Source organism: Peromyscus maniculatus, chromosome 16 (genome assembly GCF_049852395.1).
Source record: "Peromyscus maniculatus bairdii isolate BWxNUB_F1_BW_parent chromosome 16, HU_Pman_BW_mat_3.1, whole genome shotgun sequence".
Taxonomy (NCBI): Eukaryota; Metazoa; Chordata; class Mammalia; order Rodentia; family Cricetidae; genus Peromyscus; species Peromyscus maniculatus.
In genome coordinates this window covers 9,375,009-9,392,781 of record NC_134867.1, presented here as the reverse complement: position 1 = coordinate 9,392,781, position 17,773 = coordinate 9,375,009, and the positions used below count along the sequence as shown (strand labels likewise).

The 17,773-nt window shown below is 41.4% G+C and overlaps 1 protein-coding gene across 5 annotated transcripts in view; it reads left to right on the top strand.

Annotated features, from left to right (window-relative positions):
- The first annotated feature begins 13,951 nt into the window (after window positions 1–13,951).
- Atg5 (autophagy related 5) overlaps window positions 13,952–17,773 on the top strand; it is a 110,566-nt gene continuing 106,744 nt past the window's right edge. Inside the window, exon 1 of one of the 5 annotated variants that reach the window (XM_006996703.4) lies at window positions 13,952–14,136. The gene's annotated coding sequence lies outside the window, so the exon portion shown is untranslated. Of the gene's footprint in view, window positions 14,210–14,311; window positions 14,814–17,773 lie in introns of those variants that run through there. The other 4 variants (XR_013044969.1, XM_006996704.4, XM_015990040.3 and 1 more) reach the window with 4 other exon arrangements.

Here is a 17,773-nt window from a genome sequence, read left to right as displayed (position 1 = left end):
CCCAGCCTGGTATATTCAGTTGAGGCAGGTCCAGTCCCCTCCTCCCTACACCAAGGCTGAGCAAAGTATCTCAGCATAGGCCCTGATTTCCAAAACCCAGCTCATGAACCAAGGACAGGTCCCAGTTCCACTGCCTGGGGGCCTCCTACACAGTTCAAGCTAATCAACTGTCTCACTTTATCCAAAGGGCCTGGTCCAGTTCCATGGGGCTCCTCAGCTATTGGTTCACAGTTCATGTGTTTCCACTAGTTAGACTAGTTGTCCCTGTTCTTTCTCCAATCATCATCTCAATATATGTTGCTCATATAATCCCTCCTCTCTCTCGCTGATTGGACTCCTGGAGTTCCACCTAGGGTTTGGCCGTGGATCTCTGCATCTGCTTCCATCAGTCACAGGATGAGAGTTCTATCATGACAGCCAGGGTGTTCGCCATCAGATCACCAGAGTAAGTCAATTCAGGCACTCTCTCGACCATTGCCAGTAGTCTACAGTGGAGGTATCTTTGTGGATTTCTGGGAACCTCTCTAGCACTCTGCTTCTTCCTGTTCCCATGGGGCCTTCATTTATCATGGTATCTCTTTCCTGTAGCAGGAATCTTAAAGAGTCTTTATTAATAATTTCAAACCTGAGCCAGGTATTGGGGTGTACTAGAAAATCAGAAAACCAGAACAAGCAACAGCTACCTCATCTTGACAGATCCTCAGCTGGACTTGTTTCCTCAGACTGGAGGCCTCTGAGTCCTCATCCAGAATGGGTCTCAGATGAACTGCTGCTCAAAACTCTGAATGCTTAACCAGGCCAAATGCTTAACCAGGCCAAATGCGTCTAATTTCTGGTCCTCACGCCTTATATATCTTTCTGCCTTCTACCATCACTCCCTGGGATTAAAGGCTCACTTTCTGGGATTAAAGGCATGAATCATCATGCTTGGCTTTATCCTTGAACACATGGATTTCTGACTAGCTCTGCCTTCCAAGTGCTGAGATTAAGGGCGTGTGCTACCACTGCCTATCCTCTATGTTTATTATTGTGGCTGCTCTGTCTTTGACCCCAGATAAGTTTATTAGGGTGCACAATTTTTTGGGGAACACAATACTACCACACTTTTCTTGTCTCCCACTCTGTTCCTGATCCAGCTGGGACCCCCCAGTCCCCTAGGTTCTCTTTCCCTGACGTTTGCCCTCCATTACCACCCCTCCACTCCCAGTTTCCTCATGTAGATCTCATCCATTTCTCTGTCTTTGGGTGATCCCTGTGTCTTTCTTAGGATCCTCTTTACTAGGTAGCCTCCCTGGAGTGGTGAGTTGCAGTCTGGTTATCCTTTGCTTTACATCTAGTATCCACTTATGAGTGAGTACATACCATGTTTTTCTTTCTGAATCTGAGTTACCTCAGTCAGGATGATATTTTCTAGTTCATCCATTTGCCTGCAAACCTCATGATGTCATTGTTTTTCTCTGCTGACTAGTACTCCATTGTGTATATGTACCACATTTTATTTATCCATTCTTCAGGTGAAGGGCATCTAGGTTGTTTCCAGGTTCTGGCTATTACAAATAATGCTGCTATGAACATAGTTGAGTATGTGTCCTTTTGGTATGATTGAGCATTCCTTGGGTATATGCCCATGAGTGGTATAGCTGGGTCTTGAGGGAGGTTGATTCCCCATTTTCTAAGAAAGCGCCATATTGATTTCCAAACTAGCTGTACAAGCTTGCATTCCCACCAACAGTGCAGGAGTGTTCTACTTGCTCCACATCCTCTCCAACATAAACTGTCTTCAGTGTTTTTGATCATAGCCATTCTGACAGGTGTAAGATGGTATCTTAGAGTCATTTTGATTTGCATTTCCCTGATGACTAAGGATGTTGAGCAATTTCGTAAATGTCTTTCAGTCATTTGAGATTCTTCTGTTGAGAATTCTCTGTTTAGCTCTATAGCCTGTGTGTGTGTGTGTGTGTGTGTGTGTGTGTGTGTGTGTGTGTGTGTATTCAAAATTCAAAAATTCAACCAAGGAGCTCCTACAGGTGATAAACACCTTCAGCAATATAGCAGGATACAAGATTATAAAAAAATCAGTAGCCCTCCTATGTACAAATGACAAACAGGCTGAGAAAGAAATCAGAGATACATCATCCTTTACAATAGCCACAAATGATATAAAATACCTTGGGGGTAACTCTAAACAAGCGAAGGACCTGTATGACAAGAACTTTTAAGTCCCTGAAGAAAGAAATTGAAGAAGTAAAAAAATGGAAAGATCTCCCATGCTAATGGATAGGTAGGTTTAACATAGTAAAAATGACAGTCTTACCAAAAGCAATCTACAGATTCAATGCAATCTCCATCAAAATCCCAACACAATTCCTCATAGACATGGAAAGAACAATACTCAACTTCATATGGAAAACAAAAAAACCCAGGATAGCCAAAAGAATCCTGTATAATAAAACAACCTCTGGAGGCATCATGATTCCTGACTTCAAGCTCTCCTATAGAGCTATAATAATAAAAACAGCTTGGTACTGGCATAAAAACTGACATGTGGACCAATGGAAATGAACTTAAGACCCTGACTTTAATCTGCACTGCTATGAACATATGATTTTCGACAAAGAAACCAAAAATGTACCATGGAAAAAGAAAGCATCTTCAACAAATGGTGCTGACGTAACTGGGTGTCAATATGTAGAAGACTGCAAATAGATTCATATTTGTCACCATACACAAAACTTAAGTCCAAGTGGATCAAAGACCTCAACATAAATCCAGTTACTCTGAACCTGATAGAAGAGAAAACAGGAGGTAGGTCTTGAATGCATTGGCACTGGAGATCACTTCCTAAATATAACACCAGTAGCACAGACTCTGAGAGAAACAATCAATCAATGGGACCTCTTGAAACTGAGAAGCTTTTATGGAGCAAAGGATACGGTCAACAAGACAAAGCGACAGCCTACAGAATGGGAAAAGATCTTCACCAACCCCACATCTAAAAGAGGGCTGATATTTAGAACATATAAAGAACTTAAGAAATTAGACATAAAAATACCCAACAGTATTTGGGAGATATATATATATATATATAATCTCCCTTGATCTCCTTATGTTGTCTTAGTGTTCTGGCTAGAACATCAAGTACTACATTGAATAAGTATGGAGAGAGCAGACAGCCTTGTCTTGTTCCTGATTTTAGTGAAATCATTTTGAATTTCTCTCCATTTATTTTGATGTTGGCTGTTGGCTTGCTATAAATTGCTTTTATTATGTTTAGGTATGTTCCCTGTATTCCTGGTCTCTCCAAGACCTTTATTATGAAGGGATGTTGGGTTTCGTCAAAGGCCTTTTCAGCATCTAGTGAGATGATCATGTGGTTTTATTCTTTCTGTTTGTTTATATGGTGTATTACATTGAGAGACTTTCATATGTTGAACCAAACTTGCATCTCTGGGATGAAGCCTACTTGATCATGGTGGATAATTGTTTTGATGTGCTCTTGGAGCCTGTTTACCAATATTTTATTGAGTATTTTGAATCAATGTTCATGAGGGAAATTAGTCTGAAATTCTCTTTCTTTGTTGCATCTTTGTTTGGCTTGGGAATCAGTGTAATTGTAGCTTTATAGAAGGAGTTTGGTAATGTTCCTTCTTTTTCTATTGTGTGGAACAATTTAAAGAGTACTGGTATTAACTCTTCTTTGAAGATCTGGTAGAATTCTGCATTGAAACCATCTATTCCTAGACTTTTTTGTTGGGAAACTTTTAATGACTGTTTCTATTTCCTTAGGGGTTATTGGTCTACTTAAATAGTTTATCTGGTATTGATTTAACTTAGGTATGTGATATCTATCCAAAAAATATCCATTTCTTTTAGATCTTCCAGTTTTGTGGAGTACAGGTTTTTGAAATATGACCTGATGGTTCTCTGGATTTCCTCATTGTCAGTTGTTATGTCTCCCTTTTCATTTCTGATTTTGGTAATTTGGATGCTCTCTCTCTCTCTGCCTTTTGGTTAGTTTGGATAAGGGCTTGTCTATCTTGTTGATTTTCTCAAAGAACCAACTCTTTGTTTCATTAATTTTTTTTGTATTGTTCTCTTTGTTTCTACTTTATTGATTTCAGCTCTCAATTTGATTATTTCCTGGCATCTATTTCTCCTGGGAGAATTTGTTTCTTCTTGTTCTAGAGCTTTCAGGTGTGCTATTAAGTCATTAATGTGAGATTTCTCCAACTTCTTTATATGGGCATTTAGTGCTATGAATTTTCCTCCTAGCACTGCTTTCATAGCATCCCATAAGTTTGGGTATGTGGTATATTCATTTTCATTGATCTCTAGGAAGTCTTTCTTTCTTAACTTCTTTGTTGACCCACTGGTGATTCAGTTGAGCATTGTTCAGTTTCCATGAGAATGTAGGTTTTCTGTAATTTTTGTTGTTGTTGAAATCTAACTTTAAACCTTGGTGGTCTGATAGAACACAGGAGGTTATTCCAATTGTTTTGTATCTGTTGAGATTTGCTTTGTGGCCCAGTATGTGGTTGATTTTAGAGAAGGCTCCATGGGGTGATGAGAAGAATGTATATTCTTTTTTGTTAGAGTGGAATGTTCTGTAAATATTGATTAAGTCCATTTGAGTCATCACATCAGTTAAGCCCCTTATTTCTCTGTTAAGTTTCAATTTGACAGATCTGTCCAGAGGTGAGAGTGGAGTGTTGAATTCTCCCACTATTAATGTGTGGGGTTTTATGTATGATTTAAGATTTAGTAATGTTTCTTTTACATATGTGGGTGCCCTTGTGTTTGGGGCATAAATGTTCAGAATTGGAACTTCATCTTGGTGGATCTTTCCTGTGATGAGTATGTAATGTCCTTCTTGATCTCCTTTGATTGATTTTAGTTTGAAGTCTTTTTTGCTGGATATTAGGATGGATACACCAGCTTGCTTCTTAAGACCATTTGATTGGAAAGACTTTTCACAGGCTTTTATTCTTAGTAGTGTCTATCTTTGAAATTGAGATGTGTTTCTTGTATGCAGCAGAAAGATGGGTCCTGCTTTCATATTCATTCTGTTAGCCTGTGTTTTTTTTATAGGTGAATTAAGTCCATTGATATTAAGGAATATTAATGACCAGTGATTGTTAGTTCCTGTTATCTTTTGGAGGTAGTGTGTGTGTACTTCTCTTCTTTGGGGTTTACTGCTCTGACATTATCTCCTGCCTGCGTTTTCTTGGGTGTATCTGACTTTTTTAGGTTGGAATTTTCCTTCTAGTGCTTTCTGTAGGGCTAGATTTGTGTATAAGTATTGTTTAAATCTTGTTTTGTCTTGGAATGACTTGTTCACTCTGTCTATGATGATTGAAAGTTTTGCTGGGTATATTAGTCTAGGCTGGCATCCATGGTCTCTTAGTGTCTGCATTACATCTGTGCAGGTACTTCTGGTTTTAAAAGTCTCCATTGAGAAATCGGATATTATTCTGATGGGTTTGCCTTTATAAATCACTTGGCCTTTTTCCTTTGCTGATCTTAATATTCTTTCTTTATTCTGTATGTTTAGTTGTTTAATTATTATGTGGCCAGGGGACTTTTTTCAGGGTCTAGTCTGTTTCGTGTTCTATAGGCTTCTTGTATCTTCATAGGTATTTCCTTCTTTAAGTTGGGAAAGTTTTCTTCTATGATCTTGTTGAATGTATTTTCTATGCCTTTGAGTTGGTATTCTTCTCATTCTTCTATCCCTATTATTCTTAGGTTTGGTCTTATCATGGTGTCCCAGATTTCTTGGACATTTTGTGTTATGACTCTTTTGGCTTTGATATTTTCTTTGACTAACAAATCTATTTCCTCTATTGTATCGTCTACACCAGAGATCCTCTCTTCCATCTCTTATATTCTGTTGTTTATGCTTGCATCTGTGTTTCCTGTTCATTTCCTCAGGTTTTCTATTTCCAGCATTCCCTCTGTTTGTGTCTTCTTCATTGTTTCTGTTTCATCTTTAAGGTCTGGAACTGTTTTCCTCACCTGTTTAATTGCTTTTTCATGGTGTTCTTTAAGGGATTTATTACTTTCTTTTAATTTTTTATTTGTCTTTTTTCTCTATTTCTTTATAGATTTCTTCCAAGGTTTTGTCTTTTTCTCAATTTCTTTATTGATTTCTTCCAATTTTTTGTTGGTCTTTTCTTCATTTTCATTTTCATTTTTTTCTTGAAAGGCCTCTAACATCTTCATGATGCTATTCTTAAGTATGCTTTCTTTTGCTTCTTCTACCTTGTGATGTTCAGGTCTTGCTGTTGGAGGAGGGTGAGGTTTATGTGATGCTGTATTGCTCTTTATGTTGTTATATGTACTTCTGCCTTGACATCTGCCCATCTCCTCATCCAATATGTATAAGAGGTGTCTATGTCTGAGCGAGTTCCTGTTGGTCCACTCTGTGCTTGTTATGTCTGTGTCTCATGGGGCCCTTCTGGGTCTAATCTTAGATCTTGGTCTAATTTGAGCAGGCAGCTTCTGTGTCTCAGGGAGCTGCTCGTGGGTCAACCCAAGCTAGTTGATTCTATGAGAAACGGATCTGTTCTTGGTCTTATCAGTGCTCTTGGTCCAGTCAGATTTGACTGATTCTATGTTTCAGGAAGCCTCTCTTGGTCCAATGAGAGGTGGTAGATTCTACTTCTCAGAAAGCCACTCTTGGTCTAATGAGGGCTGGCAGATTCCCTGTCTGCTGAGGTTACTCTTGGTCCAATGACAGTTCCTTGTCCAATGAGAGCTCTCTGTCTAGGCCAGATGAGAGCTGAGGGTTGGTTTCCACGCCTCAGGAAGAGGCTGGGGTCTTGGGTGGATGGGTATGGGGACAGGACATGTAGATTGCAGGGTCCACTGAGGGCTTTGGTGAATGGGGAGCCTTTCTGCAGGAGCCCTGCCTACTGACTGGCAACTGGGGCCCAATTGGCGGATGTTCCCTGGGAATGGCAGGGACCCAGGGATGGGTCCTAAGGGCTGGCCTCCCTGGGTATGAACAGAGTCACTCACCTCTAGATCTGAGTAGAGCTGGGGGTTAGTTTCCAAGCCTCATGAAGAGGCGGGGGTCTTGGGTGGATGGGTATGGGGGCAGGGCGTGTAGATTGCAGGGTACCCTGAGGGGTCTTAGTGTAAGGGGAGCCTTCCTGCAGGAGCCCTGCCTTCTGGCCAGCAACTGGAGCATTTCCTCTGCTTTTTGCCATGTGATGGAAAAAATCTTTTTTCAAACCCTTGCTATCAACATTGTGCTTTTGTGAAATTCTGAGGCCTCCAGCACATTTCCCATCAATAGTTGATGAATTTCATCATTACCTTACGCTAGAGGGCCTGGCAGACCTGTATGTTATATATAAGGGATAGTTCCTATTCCTAATTATTTCTTGTCATTGTATAAACAAGTTAATTCTGACTCATCAGGAATAAATTCAGCAGTTTGAACATGTAAAACAACTCTTTCTGCATATTGAGAGTCAGTACCTATATTAAGAGGTTCTGTAAAATCCATTAATACAATGAGAATAGCATATAATCCTGACTTTTGGACAGAATCATAAAGGCTTTGAGCCACTTTACTTAAGTTTCCTGATTTATAACCTGCCTCTCCTAATTATTTTGCATCAGTATAAAATGTAGGGGCTCCAGAAATTGGTGTTCCTCATACACTATGAGGAAGAATCCAGTCAGTTCTCTTTATGAATTGAATTCTCTTACTTTGGGGACATTTGTTGTTAATTTCTCCCAAAAAATTACTTCAAGCTCTTTGCCAATGTTGATTTTCTGCCCATAATGAGTCAATTTCAGCATTAGTAAAAGGTACTACAATATCTGCTGGGTCTATACTTGCTAATTGGTGAAGTCTCAATATGTTTTTAGAATTAACTCAGAGTCCTTTTCCACAGAACTTTTTTCATTTTTTACTCTATTTATGTGGTGAAAAGGTCCATTCTAAGATAATATCTTCCCTCTACATTAATATTCCTGGAGAAGAATGCATAGAGGGTCAAAAAAAGCCAGAATGCAATCAAGCTCTGGATCCAAATGATCCACATGTGCATTCTGTAATTTCTTTTCCACCAAAGCCAATTCTCTCTGAGCTTCATCTGATAAGTCTCTTGGACTGTTTAAGACCTTGTCACCTTTTAAGGTTTGGAACAAAATATTCAGTTCTGGATTTGTTACTCCAATAGTGGGCTGCTGATGGGTAATGTCTCCTAGCAATTTTGAGAGTCATTAAGAGTGCACAATTGATCTCTCCTAATTTGCACCTTTTGGGGTCAAATTTTTTGTAGACCTATTTTATACCCTAAATAACTAATAGAATCTCCTCTTTGTATTTTTTCAGGAGCAATTTGTAATCCCTGACAAGGAAAAATTCTGTTTACTTCTTCAAACATTCTTTCTAAAGTATCTACAGTTGAATCAGCTAGTAAAATCTAGTCTATATAATGGTAAACTATAGATTGAGGTAACTGCTTATATATCATTTCCAACCGCTGTCCTATAAAATATTGGCACAGGGTGGGGCTATTTAACATCCCCTATGTGAGAACTTTCCATTGATATCTCATTACAGGCTGAGAATTATTATAAGTAGGCACCATGAAGGAAAAATTTTCTCTGTCCTTTTCTTGTAAAGGTATAGCGAAGAAACAGTGTTCTAAATCAATCACCATAATAGACCATCCTTTAGGTAATAGAGAAAGCAAAGGAATTCCAGGCTGTATAGAGCCCATTGGCTGAATCACCTTATTAACAGCTCTTAGATCTGTTACCATTCACCATTTCCTAGATTTCTTTTCAATAACAAATACAGGAGAATTCCAAGGTTTGCTCTATTCTTCAATAGGTTGAGCATTTAGCTGCTCCTATATCAGTTGTTCTAAGGCCTGTAATTTTTCTGATATCAAAGGTCATTCATTGTTCCACCCAGACAGTGTTGTCAGTTTAAAGGTAGGGCTGTTGGTGCCTTTGAAAGATCAATAGCTTTTGTGCCTTGTTCTTGTACAATCTGAATGGTGAGTGACTGTTCTTTATAATACTTTCTAATATTTTTCCCAGAAATGTATGCTAATTTATGGTTTGTTTCTGAGATTGGAAGAATGTTACAGAGTATTCCATTGCTGGAAGAAATCACAACTTCATAAATTCATTGCTATGTTAGCCACTTATGGCTTTACTTTTCATCTCTGTCATTCTGACCCTATACATTTAATCCATCTCTTGCTCTGTTTTACCTGAGATAATGATCCAGTCCCTAAAAAAGCTGAACATTTACCTACTGAAGAGGCCAAGATTCTGGTGCAATTATTGTTACATCTGTCATTTATTCATATTTTTAATTTTGGTCTTTGTTCATTTATAGAAGTTTGCCAAAATATTTGCTTTACAGTTTCTCCTGAATTTCTGTTCTCTTTTCTATAGTTGTTCTATCTTCCAGAGCAGTATGTTTTTTCACAATAGGCATTAGGTTCATTAATTGCTCTGGGAAGGAGTTTTCCTCATGGTGACAGGAAAGGACTGAACTTAGTTTGACATGGGGGCCTTCGAGAGCCCCCCCAAGGTGTTTCCTAGTGGCAAAGGATTACCTTGGCTGTTCCTTGTTGATCTACATTTATTAGTCCAATGTCTACCTTTCCCACAACTTCTGCATACTCCAGAAGTGAGGGGTGTTCTGTTGTTGGACCCCAAAGTTTAGGGTCTCAAGTGGGTGCCCCAAGAACCCAGACTCCAGTCCAGCTGATGCAATAGCAGGAGGATTTATTAAGCTTCTATATAGAAGGGCAAACTCTGCTCCTAAGAGCAAGAGTCGCATCTTACTGCAGCCCCATAAGGGCTTATAAAGGAAAACCCCACAAGATTACAATTCCCATACAATTTTGTTTCATAAGATCATGGTCTGGATACAGAGTGATCACAGAAGGGGTACAGTTATGTCAACAGGTACATTCTTCCTGAAACCTCAATGGGGAGGTATCAAGGCAGGAGTGGAGTTTACACAAAGGTCACAGTGGTCCTTCCTGGAACACCTGCAACTATCCCAGTCACAGTTGAGCACATCTCTTAACAGAAATCTCTTTACATTGTTATATGGTTGCAGGGGAGATTGAACAATGGCTAAGTCAGGTTGCCCTTGGAACTAGATTTTTAGTTTCTCATTTCCTGGTGCTTGAAGTTTCTCTTTTCCTGAGGCTTGGGGGTGTAAGCCTGAAGGGCTAGGGTCTTTCACTATTTGGATAATTCTCAGAAAAAAACATTGTTTCTCACAATGCCCTGTTTACAATTCCTTTTTAGGTGATCTTGTTTACTATAATTAAAACACCTGACATTTCAGTTTTTCTTCAAACCTCTGGAAATTACCTCTCCTATCCAAGCATCATCATGGTCATGAGATTCAATATTGATTTTTATCATAGATCCATTCCTTTAAGGGTGCTGATCTTGCCTTTAACATCCTAATTATCCTTTTGCATTGTGCATTAGTGCTCTCAAAAGCCAGAGATTCAATCATTATTTGTCAAGCTTCTGAATTTGGTATCATTCTATTTGCTGATGAAGTCAATCTTTCTAAGAAATCAGTGAAGGTTTCTTTTGGGCCCTGTATAACTTTAGTAAATGTGTGGTGATATATTATGTGCCTTAATAAACTTGCCTAGGGATCAGAGGACAGAGCCAGCCATTAATTAGACATAAAGGCCAGACAGTGGTGGCATACACCTTTAATCCTATCACTCGGAAGGCAGAGGTCTGGATCTCTGTGAGTTCAAGACCACACTGGAAATAGAGCCAGGCAGTGGTGGCACACACCTTTAATCCCAGTACTGTGAAACACATATGTCTTTAATCCCAGGAAGTGACAGCAGGATGGAGAAAGGTAAATAAGGTGTGAGGAAACAGGAACTAAAGCAGTTCATTTGAGACACTTTCAGGTGAGGACTCAGAGGATTTCAGTCAAAGGATTTGTGGAGTTGGTGAGGTAAGAGGTGGTGGCTGGGGCTTGCTCTGCTTCTTTGATCTTTCAGCTTCCACCCCAATATCTGGCTCTGGGTTTTTTTTTATATAAGACCATCTAAGAATTGAACAACATAAATGACTCAGTTTTCTCTCCTACTTCTTCAATTCTGTCCCAAGCATTCAAGGTTGCTGTGCATCATAAAGCCAGGGTGTGGTCATCATAAAGAGATTGCCTTTGTAAATCCCTCTCCAAGAAGTTTGTCCTAGGAGATTTCCATTCCTCTAACCCTACTTCCTTGTTCAATGGTCTTAGCCTCATCTTTCCATCAGGTCCTCTACTGTAAGTGAGGACTAGGCTCCAAGACTGCTGTAACCAAGTCTCTCCAGTCTTGAGCAATAATTCTCTTACAAGTTGACCACGAGTTTATCATCTGCTTCACAAAAGGTGAGTGCATGCCATATGAGAACCTTGAATCTCCTTAAATCGATTGAGTCCCCTTAAATCTAACATTCCACAGGAGTCCATTCAGTGTTTACACAACCTTGGGGATATCTATCATTTGGAAATTCCTATGAAGTTACTGGATAAATTAAAGTTGGTTGTTTGAAAATCTTAGGTTGTTCCTCTCTAACCTTCTAATGCAATGCTGAGATTGGTTCTCCTTTATATTCTTCTGTCTGGGGCTGAATATCTCTATGATCTGTTTTAATAAGTTCTTCCTAAAACTTGTTTTAGTACTCATATTAAAAAAATTTTAGTGATAAAACAAAAATGATAAAACTGATGTTTATAATTGACATTACATAAATGTCATCTAAATTAATTATCCTCTCATTTAATTATTCCATTTTTAAACTGTCAATACAGAGACCTAACTCCCTCCACTGTAAGAGTGTTTTCCATTTTTTAATATGGGGGAAAAAACTTTCTTTTAACTAATTCCTCCCTTTAAGAATTCCCAGTTGTTGCCGGGCGGTGGTGGCACACGCCTTTAATCCCAGCACTCGGGAGGCAGAGCCAGGTGGATCTCTGTGAGTTCGAGGCCAGCCTGGACTACCAAGGGAGTCCCAGGTAAGGCGCAAAGCTACACAGAGAAACCCTGTCTCGAAAAACCAAAAAAAAAAAAAAAAAAAAAAAAAGAATTCCCAGTTGTCTCACCAAATCTGCCGACAATGATAACTCAGATGACAGTGAAATGTGAAGCTGACTGCTGTGTGTAGAACAGCAGAAGCCCAAGCAGGTTTCAAGGCAACTACTTCCTTTGGCAGCAGCATAAGAAGGGGATCCAGGGAAAGCCCACAACCCACTTGAAGAGAGAACCTACTGTCTGAAAAAATGCACACAGGATATCCTGGGGAAGATACACATGCAGCGGAAGCTGCCTAAAGGCAGAGCTGGCCAGTGGGCTAACTCGTGCTGTGTATTGAGCCCACAGGCCTGTGGAGCTGCAACAAAACCTAGCTAGCTTGGCAGTGGCTCTGGCCGAGTGCAGCTCCAGACTGTGCCGCTGGCTGCAAAGCCACAGGCAAGCAGCTTTTTTTTTTTTTTTTTTTTTTTTTTTTTGGTGAAATTCGTGCCCCAGAAATTGGACACCAGATGTAGCACGAATTCTAGTTGGTCTTGATAATAAAAACCTGGAGCCAGATATCGGGGTAAATGTTGAAAGATCAGAGACGTAAGGAAGCTAGCCAAAGTCACCTCTTAACTCCACTACTTCTTAGACCATAAAGGGGCCGAGCTCCAGTCTCCACTCTGCCTTATCACTTCCTCTCTCTGCCCAGTCATGTCTATACAGACCTCCAGACCTCTGTGATTAGCTAATGGCTAGCTCCACCCTTTGATATTCAAGCAAGCCTTATTTGTTAGAGCACAAAATATCACCACAATAGAATGCCTTGGTCACAGGACATAGAGAAATTATGCCAGAACAGAGCTGGGGGTTTCCATTCTGCTGGCTAGCTTTTATAGTACTGGAAGATGCTATACAGAATTGTAAACAATCTCAATCAGCTGTGGACCCTACCTGCAACACTACTGGTTAACAGTGACAAGTCTGTTATGGAGGTAACCAGTTGCTTTCTGGTTGGTCTTGAGGTACACTACACAGAAGGGAACCCACACCTTGTAATGTAAAAACCTAGACAAAAGTCCATGATTGGGTAGGTCATAGGTAAGGAAGCTACTTGTTTTGCTAAATGGTCATCATCTTTTTTTTTTTCTGAATAACTATACTTATGTGCACAATCACTGCTGACGCCAGCTTAGGCTCAAGAACCTTCTTTTGCAATGGACAGTGGTTATTGCAGAGACTAATTATCAGGTCAGAGCTGTGAGAATAAATGGCTGTTGTAAACTCAGCCATAAAAGGGACATCATCTCCTCCAGGGCTTAGGGAACGTCACAAAAGGTGGTGGGGTGAGGGGAGAAGGAAAAGAAAACCTCCAAATTCTTGGTAAGACCTTTGTATAGACCCCGCTGAAGTGCTCTTTGGGGGTAAGTGTATTGTTTATTTCCTAAGCAGGAAGAGTAGGATGGATACTCTTAGAGGTAAGGGAGGGTTCAGTGCTTTTACCATCTCGAGTTAAATACAGCCACTAATGCCTACTGTGGTTCTACAAGAGGGAAGAGGATCTGCTGAGCAAATGGATGTGATTTACCTTGAAAGCCAGGCGTGGTAGCTCAGGCCTGCAGTTCTAGCACTTAGGCCAAGGAGCCTAAAATACCTAATAAGCCCGCTGCAGCCACAGTTTGAGACCCCTATCCTGTCTCTACCCCAACAAAACCGCATCAATCACCCTTAAAAAGTAACCTTTTTACGAGACTGTTTTGTGAGGAAGAGGAAAACGCTGCTACGGAGGAAGCCGACGTCTCAGGATCCTTTATTTCTCAGTTCTCTGAAGTCAGGGGCTTGCTGAGCTTGCGCATGCCCAGAAGCGTCTCAGGCCTAGCGGGGCTGGGCCAACCTCGGAGGGCAGAGAGCGGGCCACGTGGGCCTCGTGACGTCATCTCCGAGCGCCGAGGGTCACTGGGACTGCTGTGAGCTCCAGGCACTGCGGGTCAGGATCGCGCTGGTTCGGAGGGCGGAAGTGCGCGCAGGGTTGGGCTCTGACCCTGGTGGCGGCGCTCTGTGCGGCTGCGCGGGCTCTGGGACTTGTGCTCCTTCGCCTCTGCAGAACAGTGTGAGTCAGGCAGGCAAAGCTCGACAGAGCGTCTTCCCCACTGTGGGAAGCCGGAGCAGGGCTGGCACTTCGGGTAGGGCTCCTGTGTGTCCCGGGCGCGGAAGTGAGGGGCCGGGGGGCCGGGGGGGTGGCCAGGCTAGGGCTGCGGGCAAGCGGCTGGCAGAAGGAGCGCACCCGGGGTGATGGCAGGCGGGGAGGTGCCAGTATGTGGAGGGGGTGTTGACTAGACACTGCCCCAGAGCCCTTGGACCAGCCTAGTCTTCCCGTTTGGAGTATGTCAGAGTCTTACTAAGGTAGGAAACGTACCACAGAGCCGGAAACTCAAGTTAATAACTTGCATTTTTCATGAGAGGTGTTTAAATCGTAATTGTGTCGGTGCATATCGATTCTGTTCGAACGTGGTATTTACTTCAGGCTATTTAAGTACTATTATCACTTTAATAATAGTACTTAATACTAACAAAGATATTTTCTGTTAGTAGAACACTTTCATTTATTTAGTTACTTTCTTTGGCTTATTCTCAAAGCATACTCAAACTCGAGGGACCTAAGAAGCTGGGAGGCTTGTAGGTTTTTTTTCCAGAATTATGTAGCATTTTTCTGAGGAGCATAGCATATCTTCACTAATCAGAATCCCAGGAGCAGTTAACTATCCAAAGCCGAATAGAATTCACCTGGTAAGTCTCTTGAGTTCTTGATACTGAATACTTGTGTCTGATGGGAATATTCTGATTTCATTAGACTTATTGTTTGAATTGAATTTGAGAACAAGGATGTTGACCTTATGGTAGTAGTTGTGAGAGGTGAAAATGTTACACTAAGTTTAAATGTACTTTGGGCCCAGTGTTGTGGCCCACAACTTTAATAACAGCACTGGGGAGGTGGAGGCAGGAGAATCAGGAGTTTAAGGGCAGCCTTGGCTACCCAGTGAGTTTGCTGCCATCCTGGAGGGCATTCGACTTTCAGACACACAGACACCACCCCTCCACAGCCCAAAACAACCTACCATGCACAAGGCCCTGCATTCTATCCTGAGCAGCACAAAACCAAATTAACTGTAAACAGAACAAAACCAGCTGTGGTGGCCCAAGCTCATTATCCTTATCCTTGGGAAGCTGAGGTAGGAATGTTGCCTTGAGTTGGAGGCCAGCCTGGGCTACAGAGGGAGACCCTGTCTCCAAAAAGAAGACACGCACCCACACCCACACGGAGTGCTCATCTTTAATTCCAGTACTCAGGATGCTAGTCTGGTCTACATAGTGAGTTCCAGATCAGCCAGGGTGGCACAGTGAGCTCCTGTCTCAGGGGAGAAAAAGTATATTCCAGGTGATGAAAAGTTCTAGGGAAAGGAAAATCCAATGAAATGGAATGGGTAGGGTTGTTGGTGTACATGGGAGGTCATAGTGGTGGCCACAGAAAAGATAATTGAGTGAAGCCAAAAGTGATGAAGGGGCCACATGGAAAGGCCTGTGGGGCACAGTAGCTAGTTCCATTGGGAAAGAATGAGCAGGGGGAAGAAGAGTGCTCGGATAGAGATGAGGCAAGGTCCTGGTGGGACTATGTAAAAGCTTTAATTTAAAAAAAAAATGTGTTTGGGTGTTTTGCATGCATAAATATGTATGTCCATAATATTTGTGCCTGGTGCCCACCAAGGAATCCTATAGAACTGGAATTACCAGAGGCTGTCAGCCATTGTGTCGGACCAGGACCCAAACCCAGGTCCTCTGCAAGAGCAGCCAGTGCTCTTAACCACTGAGCTGTCTCTCCAGACCCTGCTCTTTTCTTCTTTTTTTATGACAGGCTCTATCTGTAGCCCTGAATGGCATGGAACTCTCCAGTCCATGGGTTGGAGATTGGGCTTGACTTGAACTCACAGAGATGCTTCTGAGGGCTGGGATTAAAGATTCTAATTTTCTTCCTTCCTTCCCTCCCTCCCTTCTTCCCTCCTTCTTTCATTCCTTCCTTCCTGTACGGGGTTTCTCTGTGTAGCCCTAGCTGTTCTGGGACTTGCTCTGTAGAGCAGGCTGGCCTTGAACTCAGAGATCTACTTCTGCCTCCCAAGGTCTGGGATTAAAGGTGTTTGCCAACATCACTTGGCTCTAATTTTTATTTTTAAGGAAGTAAGTTTGAGTCAGGGGCATATTGATCCAAGTTGAGTTTTGAAATGATCTGATTGCCATGTTGACTGCAGAAATAAAGGTCAGAGTGACTTGGGTCTGGTGTGATTGGGAATGATTAGATTATAGGTTTGCTTCTAAACTAGAGTAGGTAGAATGGTTAGGAATGATTGTAAGTTGTGTGGGCAGAGCAATGGAAGAATGGAGGACTGTAATGGAGGAGACTGTTGGGGAGAAGGGAGGTCTGAGGTCATTTTCAGTTGCACACGTGTTAATGCCAATGTGTGGTAGAACACTTATGAAACAAGTTCAGAAGTCTGAGCTGAAAATATAAATTGAAGTTGTAAGAAGTGCACGTGGTATTTAAAGTCCTTTGAAAGATGTCCGGGTGGGGGGGGCACTTTTCCTTTAGGAGGGAGAGAGCCACAGACAAGAGATAGAAGAGCACCACCTCTCCACATCCCAGGGTTGGACAGTTAAATAAATCGCCATCTTAAAATGACCAAACCCCAGAATTTAAAGAGGAAACTAGAAATCATGGTCATGAGCTGAAGAAGAGGAAGGAGATTGGGAAATTTGGTGGGGAAGATATGGTTGAGTGATACAGGAAAGTGGATTGGAGGAATTTAGGGGCACCACACATTACCTAAGACTCATGTTTGAAGCTATTTGTAAATTTCAGGAGAGACTAGCTGCTGTCTGTTATTGTCATTCTTTTCAGCCTTGGTAATAGAACCCAAGGCCTTTTATATCCTCCCCAAGTAAGTACTCTTGTGGCATACTCTCCAGAGAAGACTGCTTAGACATGGGTTTAAGCTAACAGAAAGTCTTCATTAGCCGGCTGATGACGACACTAGGTGTTCAGGATCCCTGAAAGGTCGGAGCCTTTTTTAGGGTGAATTTTTAAGCACAAAAACCATGACCTGGGTTGAAATACTTCAGTCAATAAGAACAGTTAGGTAGAAGGGGAACTAGAGAAGCCTAAAAGCAAGGTTAATAAGTTTAGAGACTTTCTCATAACTGTGGACTTCGATGGATTGATTATTTTGGCAAGTGGTGCTGTCTACATGCTGAGTTTGACAGCCTGAATGGTACTTCCATCATGGAGTCAGTTGTGCTAAGTCTCGGAGCCTGCTAAGGTCTGAGGCCTTGTTATACTCTACCACTGAGATATATCCCTTGCCCTCTTCTTAATTTTTATTTTGAGATAGGTCCCAGCCAAGTTGCTCAGGCTGGCCTTATAGCCTAGGCAAGGTTGGAACTTGTGCTCTTCCTGCAATACTTGGGATTATAGGCTTGCATTGCCAGACCTCAACAGCATATATTATTTTCCATTGTTCATAAACTTATTCTGGTAAATATTTTATATTTTAAATAATTTCTACATAATTGGGACTTTGTCAGCAAAAATAGCTCCAAGTAATAGTGGGTTAGCCTTTCCTGGTAGGTTGTGTTAAACTATTGATTGTGTATCTTGCTGTGTATTTGCTAAGTGACTAATTGATTAACATGTTGATTGG